The following is a 7,500-nucleotide window of genomic DNA, read 5'->3' on the forward strand; positions in this document are numbered from 1 at the left end:
GAATACTTGGGGTGGAGCTGGGGAGCGAAAATCCCCATAGGAATACATGGGGTGGAGCTGGGGAGCGAAAAAGCCCCTAGGAATACATGGGGTTGACCTGGGGACCGAGAAAGCCCATAGGAACACATGGGGTTGACCTGGGGACCGAAAAAGCCCATAGCAACACATGGGGCTGACCTGGGGACCGAAAGAGCCCATCGGCATCCATGGGGGGGAGCTGGGGAGCGGAAAAGCCCCTAGGAATACATGGGGTGGAGCTGGGGAGCGAAAAAACCCCTAGGAATACTTGGGGGGGAGCTGGGGAGCGAAAAAGCCCTTAGGAATACATGGGGGGGGAGCTGGGGAGCGGAAAAGCCCCTAGGAATACATGGGGGGGAGCTGGGGAGCGAAAAAGCCCCTAGGAATACTTGGGGTGGAGCTGGGGACCGAAAAAGCCCTTAGGAATACATGGGGTGGAGCTGGGGAGCGAAAAAGCCCCTAGGAATACTTGGGGTTGAGCTGGGGACTGAAAATCCCCATAGGAATAAATGGGGTTGACCTGGGGAGCGGAAAAGCCCCTAGGAATACTTGGGGTGGAGCTGGGGACCGAAAAAGCCCATAGGCATCCATGGGGTTGACCTGGGGAGCGAAAATCCCCATAGGCATCCATGGGGTTGACCTGGGGAGCGAAAATCCCCATAGGCATACGTGGGGTTGACCTGGTGCCCGCCCCCCCCACGGAAGTCCGTATGAGGTTTTTGAAACGGGCCTTGCCCGGGCCTTCGATCCAGGAGGGCGGACACTTTCGGCGGTTCGTCCCGGTGGCTGGGCCGGGTGCCGCATCTACAATATAGCCAAGAAACGTTCGCGGAGATTTTCGAGAACACGTTTTTAAGGACCCTCAATGCCCATGTTCGGTTCCAGAAAGCCGGTCAGAGGGATCTTCGGGGCAGAACCCTGCCGTGTTGAGGGGCCAAACCCGAGTTTGGAGCCAGGTCAACGGGGAAAACCGGAAAAGGGCCGGAGAAGGCGGTCAGGCCGGGCGAGAGTTCCAGGAGCTCGGCCACAATTCCGATTTCGTCCCGGTCAAGGGCTCCGTGGAAGGGCAGCCCGGGGGCGGGTCCAAGGGCCCCGGCAGGGACCCGGGCCTCCGGGGTCGGAGCCCAGGCACCCCGCCGAGGGGTGGTCGTCCCGGGCCAAGGCGGCGGGAGCCCGGGCAGGACTCCGCGGGGCAGGCCGGGCGGGAGTTCCAGGAGCCCGGCCGCGATTCCGACTTCTCCCCGGTGCCCTGCCCGGAGGCCGGGCAGGTCCGGGGGCCTTCGGCGCGGGCGGCGGGCTGCTCCCGCGGGGGAGACGAGCCGTGCTGGGCCCCGGGAGGGAGGCCCGGGGTCGACCTGGCGCCGGGGCTCCGGCCCTGGAAGTCCCGATGAGGTTTTTCAAACGGCCCGTGCCCGGGCCTTCGCTCCAGGAGGGCGGACACTTTCGGCGGTTGCCCCCGGTGGCTGGGCCGGGTGCCGCATCTACAATATTGCCAGGAAAGGTCCGCGGAGATTTTCGGGGACACGGTTTTCGGGACCCTAGTTGCCCATCTTGGGTTCCAGGAGGTCGGGCAGGGGTACCTCCGGGACCGGACCGTGCTGCAGGAGGGGCTCAACCCCGGGTTTGGCTCCATGTCGACTGGAGCTCCGGCCCAGGGGCGGGCCGGGCGAGAGTTCCAGGAGCCCGGCCGCGATTCCGGCTTCTCCCCGGTGCCCTGCCCGGAGGCCGGGCAGGTCCGGGGGCCTTCGGCGCGGGCGGCGGGCTGCTCCCGCGGGGGAGACGAGCCTCTCTGGGGCCCGGGAGGTTGGCCCTGGGTCGACCTGGCGCCGGGGCTCGGGCTCCGGAAGTCCGTATGAGGTTTTTCAAACGGGCCTTGCCCGGGCCTTCGCTCCAGGAGGGCGGACACTTTCGGCGGTTGCCCCCGGCGGCTGGGCCGGGTGCCGCATCTACAATATTGCCAGGAAAGGTTCGCGGAGATTTTCGAGGACACGGGTTTCGGGACCCTAGATGCCCATCTTGGGTTCCAGGAGCTCGGACGGAGGAACCTCCGGGGCCGGACCGTTCCGAAGGAGGGGGTCAAAACCGAGTTTGGCTCCATGTCGACTGGAGCTCCGGCCCCGGGGCGGGCCGGGCGGCCTGCCCGGCGAGAGTTCCAGGAGCCCGGCCGCGATTCCGGCTTCTCCCCGGTGCCCTGCCCGGAGGCCGGGCGGGCCCGGGGGCCTTCGGCGCGGGCGGCAGGCGGCTTCCGCGGCGGAGACGAGCCTCTCTGGGGCCCGGGAGGTGGGCCCTGGGTCGACCTGCCGCCGGGGCTCGGGCTCCGGAAGTCCGTATGAGGTTTTTCAAACGGGCCTTGCCCGGGTCTTCGCTCCAGGAGGGCGGACACTTTCGGCGGTTGCCCCCGGCGGCTGGGCCGGGTGCCGCATCTACAATATTGCCAGGAAAGGTTCGCGGAGATTTTCGAGGACACGGGTTTCGGGACCCTAGATGCCCATCTTGGGTTCCAGGAGGCCGGACGGAGGAACCTCCGGGGCCGGACCGTGCTGCAGGAGAGGTTCAACCCCGAGTTTGGCTCCATGTCGACTGGAGCTCCGGCCCGGGGGGCGGGCCGGGCGGCCTGGCCGGGCGAGAGTTCCAGGAGCCCGGCCGCGATTCCTACTTCTCCCCGGTGCCCTGCCCGGAGGCCGGGCGGGTCCGGGGGCCTTCGGCGCGGGCAGCGGGCTGCTCCCGCGGGGGAGACGAGCCGCCCTAACGCCCGGGAGGGAGGCCCGGGGTCGACCTGGCTCCCGAGCTCCGGCCCTGGAAGTCCGTATGAGGATTTTCAAACGGGCCGTGCCCGGGCCTTCGCTCCAGGAGGCCGGACACTTTCGGCGGTTGCTCCCGGCGGCTGGGCCGGGTGCCACATCTACAATATTGCCAGGAAAGGTCCGCGGAGATTTTCGGGGACACGGTTTTCGGGACCCTAGATGCCCATCTTGGGTTCCAGGAGGTCGGACGGAGGAACCTCCGGGGCCGGACCGTGCTGCAGGAGAGGTTCAACCGCGAGTTTGGCTCCATGTCGACTGGAGCTCCGGCCCAGGGGCGGGCCGAGCGGCTTGGCCGGGCGAGAGTTCCAGGAGCCCGGCCGCGATTCCTACTTCTCCCCGGTGCCCTGCCCGGAGGCCGGGCGGGTCCGGGGGCCTTCGGCGCGGGCAGCGGGCTGCTCCCGCGGGGGAGACGAGCCGTGCTGGGCCCCGGGAGGGAGGCCCGCGGTCGACCTGGCGCCGGGGCTCCGGCCCTGGAAGTCCGTATGAGGTTTTTCAAACGGGCCTTGCCCGGGCCTTCGCTCCAGGAGGGCGGACACTTTCGGCGGTTGCCCCCGGTGGCTGGGCCGGGTGCCGCATCTACAATATTGCCAGGAAAGGTTCGCGGAGATTTTCGGGGACACGGATTTCGGGACCCTAGATGCCCATCTTGGGTTCCAGGAGGTCGGACGGAGGAACCTCCGGGGCCGGACCGTGCTGCAGGAGGGGGTCAAAACCGAGTTTGGCTCCATGTCGACTGGAGCTCCGGCCCGGGGGGCGGGCCGGGCGGGCAGGCCGGGCGAGAGTTCCAGGAACCCGGCCGCGATTCCGGCTTCGACCCGGTCGACTGCACGGCGGGCGTGCAGGCCGGGGGGCGACTCGCAGGGGCCCTTCCAGGCTGCGGGGCCCAGCGGTTGGAGCCCGGCTACCCCGGCGAAGGGGCGGAAGAACCTGCACGGCGCGGCGGGAGAACCCGGCATGCTTCCGCGGGGCAGGCCGGGCAGGAGTTCCAGGAGCCCGGCCACGATTCCTACTTCTCCCCGGTGCCCTGCCCGGAGGCCGGGCGGGCCCGGGGGCCTTCGGCGCGGGCATCAGGCGGCTTCCGCGGCGGAGACGTGCCTCTCTGGGGCCCGGGAGGTCGGCCCTGGGTCGACCTGGCGCCCGGGCTCGCGCTCCGGAAGTCCGTATGAGGTTTTTCAAACGGGCCTTGCCCGGGCCTTCGCTCCAGGAGGGCGGACACTTTCGGCGGTTGCCCCCGGTGGCTGGGCCGGGTGCCGCATCTACAATATTGCCAGGAAAGGTTCGCGGAGATTTTCGGGGACACGGATTTCGGGACCCTAGATGCCCATCTTGGGTTCCAGGAGGTCGGACGGGCGAACCTGCGGGGCCGGACCGTGCTGCAGGAGGGGGTCAAAACCGAGTTTGGCTCCATGTCGACTGGCGCTCCGGCCCGGGGGGCGGGCCGGGCGGGCAGGCCGGGCGAGAGTTCCAGGAACCCGGCCGCGATTCCGGCTTCGACCCGGTCGACTGCACGGCGGGCGTGCAGGCCGGCGGCGACTCGCAGGGCCCCTTCCAGGCAGCGGGGCCCAGCGGTTGGAGCCCGGCTACCCCGGCGAGGGGCGGAAGAACCTGCACGGCGCGGCCGGAGAACCCGGCATGCTTCCGCGTGGCAGGCCGGGCAGGAGTTCCAGGAGCCCGTCCACGATTCCTACTTCTCCCCGGTGCCCTGCCCGGAGGCCGGGCGGGCCCGGGGGCCTTCGCCGCGGGCGGCGGGCGGCTTCCGCGGCGGAGACGAGCCTCTCTGGGGCCCGGGAGGTCGGCCCTGGGTCGACCTGGCGCCGGGGCTCGGGCTCCGGAAGTCCGTATGAGGTTTTTCAAACGGGCCTTGCCCGGGCCTTCGTTCCAGGAGGGCGGACACTTTCGGCGGTTGCCCCCGGCGGCTGGGCCGGGTGCCGCATCTACAATATTGCCAGGAAAGGTTCGCGGAGATTTTCGGGGACACGGATTTCGGGACCCTAGATGCCCATCTTGGGTTCCAGGAGGTCGGAGGGAGGAACCTCCGGGGCCGGACCGTGCTGCAGGAGGGGGTCAAAACCGAGTTTGGCTCCAAGTCGACTGGCGCCCCGGCCCGGGGGGCGGGCCGGGCGGGCAGGCCGGGCGAGAGTTCCAGGAACCCGGCCGCGATTCCGGCTTCGACCCGGTCGACTGCACGGCGGGCGTGCAGGCCGGGGGGCGACTCGCAGGGGCCCTTCCACGCTGCGGGGCCCAGCGGTTGGAGCCCGGCTACCCCGGCGAGGGGCGGAAGAACCTGCACGGCGCGGCGGGAGAACCCGGCATGCTTCCGCGGGGCAGGCCGGGCAGGAGTTCCAGGAGCCCGGCCACGATTCCTACTTCTCCCCGGTGCCCTGCCCGGAGGCCGGGCGGGCCCGGGGGCCTTCGCCGCGGGCGGCGGGCGGCTTCCGCGGCGGAGACGAGCCTCTCTGGGGCCCGGGAGGTCGGCCCTGGGTCGACCTGGCGCCGGGGCTCGGGCTCCGGAAGTCCGTATGAGGTTTTTGAAACGGGCCTTGCCCGGGCCTTCGCTCCAGGAGGGCGGACACTTTCGGCGGTTGCCCCCGGTGGCTGGGCCGGGTGCCGCATCTACAATATTGCCAGGAAAGGTTCGCGGAGATTTTCGGGGACACGGATTTCGGGACCCTAGATGCCCATCTTGGGTTCCAGGAGGTCGGACGGAGGAACCTCCGGGGCCGGACCGTGCTGCAGGAGGGGGTCAAAACCGAGTTTGGCTCCAAGTCGACTGGAGCCCCGGCCCGGGGGGCGGGCCGGGCGGGCAGGCCGGGCGAGAGTTCCAGGAACCCGGCCGCGATTCCGGCTTCGACCCGGTCGACTGCACGGCGGGCGTGCAGGCCGGGGGGCGACTCGCAGGGGCCCTTCCAGGCTGCGGGGCCCAGCGGTTGGAGCCCGGCTACCCCGGCGAGGGGCGGAAGAACCTGCACGGCGCGGCGGGAGAACCCGGCATGCTTCCGCGGGGCAGGCCGGGCAGGAGTTCCAGGAGCCCGGCCACGATTCCTACTTCTCCCCGGTGCCCTGCCCGGAGGCCGGGCGGGCCCGGGGGCCTTCGGCGCGGGCGGCGGGCGGCTTCCGCGGCGGAGACGAGCCTCTCTGGGGCCCGGGAGGTCGGCCCTGGGTCGACCTGGCGCCGGGGCTCGGGCTCCGGAAGTCCGTATGAGGTTTTTGAAACGGGCCTTGCCCGGGCCTTCGCTCCAGGAGGGCGGACACTTTCGGCGGTTGCCCCCGGTGGCTGGGCCGGGTGCCGCATCTACAATATTGCCAGGAAAGGTTCGCGGAGATTTTCGGGGACACGGATTTCGGGACCCTGGATGCCCATCTTGGGTTCCAGGAGGTCGGACGGAGGAACCTCCGGGGCCGGACCGTGCTGCAGGAGGGGGTCAAAACCGAGTTTGGCTCCATGTCGACTGGAGCCCCGGCCCGGGGGGCGGGCCGGGCGGGCAGGCCGGGCGAGAGTTCCAGGAACCCGGCCGCGATTCCGGCTTCGACCCGGTCGACTGCACGGCGGGCGTGCAGGCCGGGGGGCGACTCGCAGGGGCCCTTCCACGCTGCGGGGCCCAGCGGTTGGAGCCCGGCTACCCCGGCGAGGGGCGGAAGAACCTGCACGGCGCGGCGGGAGAACCCGGCATGCTTCCGCGTGGCAGGCCGGGCAGGAGTTCCAGGAGCCCGGCCACGATTCCTACTTCTCCCCGGTGCCCTGCCCGGAGGCCGGGCGGGCCCGGGGGCCTTCGGCGCGGGCGGCGGGCGGCTTCCGCGGCGGAGACGAGCCTCTCTGGGGCCCGGGAGGTCGGCCCTGGGTCGACCTGGCGCCGGGGCTCGGGCTCCGGAAGTCCGTATGAGGTTTTTGAAACGGGCCTTGCCCGGGCCTTCGCTCCAGGAGGGCGGACACTTTCGGCGGTTGCCCCCGGTGGCTGGGCCGGGTGCCGCATCTACAATATTGCCAGGAAAGGTTCGCGGAGATTTTCGGGGACACGGATTTCGGGACCCTGGATGCCCATCTTGGGTTCCAGGAGGTCGGACGGAGGAACCTCCGGGGCCGGACCGTGCTGCAGGAGGGGGTCAAAACCGAGTTTGGCTCCAAGTCGACTGGAGCCCCGGCCCGGGGGGCGGGCCGGGCGGGCAGGCCGGGCGAGAGTTCCAGGAACCCGGCCGCGATTCCGGCTTCGACCCGGTCGACTGCACGGCGGGCGTGCAGGCCGGGGGGCGACTCGCAGGGGCCCTTCCACGCTGCGGGGCCCAGCGGTTGGAGCCCGGCTACCCCGGCGAGGGGCGGAAGAACCTGCACGGCGCGGCGGGAGAACCCGGCATGCTTCCGCGGGGCAGGCCGGGCAGGAGTTCCAGGAGCCCGGCCACGATTCCTACTTCTCCCCGGTGCCCTGCGCGGAGGCCGGGCGGGCCCGGGGGCCTTCGGCGCGGGCATCAGGCGGCTTCCGCGGCGGAGACGTGCCTCTCTGGGGCCCGGGAGGTCGGCCCTGGGTCGACCTGGCGCCCGGGCTCGCGCTCCGGAAGTCCGTATGAGGTTTTTCAAACGGGCCTTGCCCGGGCCTTCGCTCCAGGAGGGCGGACACTTTCGGCGGTTGGCCCCGGTGGCTGGGCCGGGTGCCGCATCTACAATATTGCCAAGAAAGGTTCGCGG

Source organism: Alligator mississippiensis, unplaced genomic scaffold (genome assembly GCF_030867095.1).
Source record: "Alligator mississippiensis isolate rAllMis1 unplaced genomic scaffold, rAllMis1 scaffold_126, whole genome shotgun sequence".
Classification (NCBI taxonomy): Eukaryota; Metazoa; Chordata; order Crocodylia; family Alligatoridae; genus Alligator; species Alligator mississippiensis.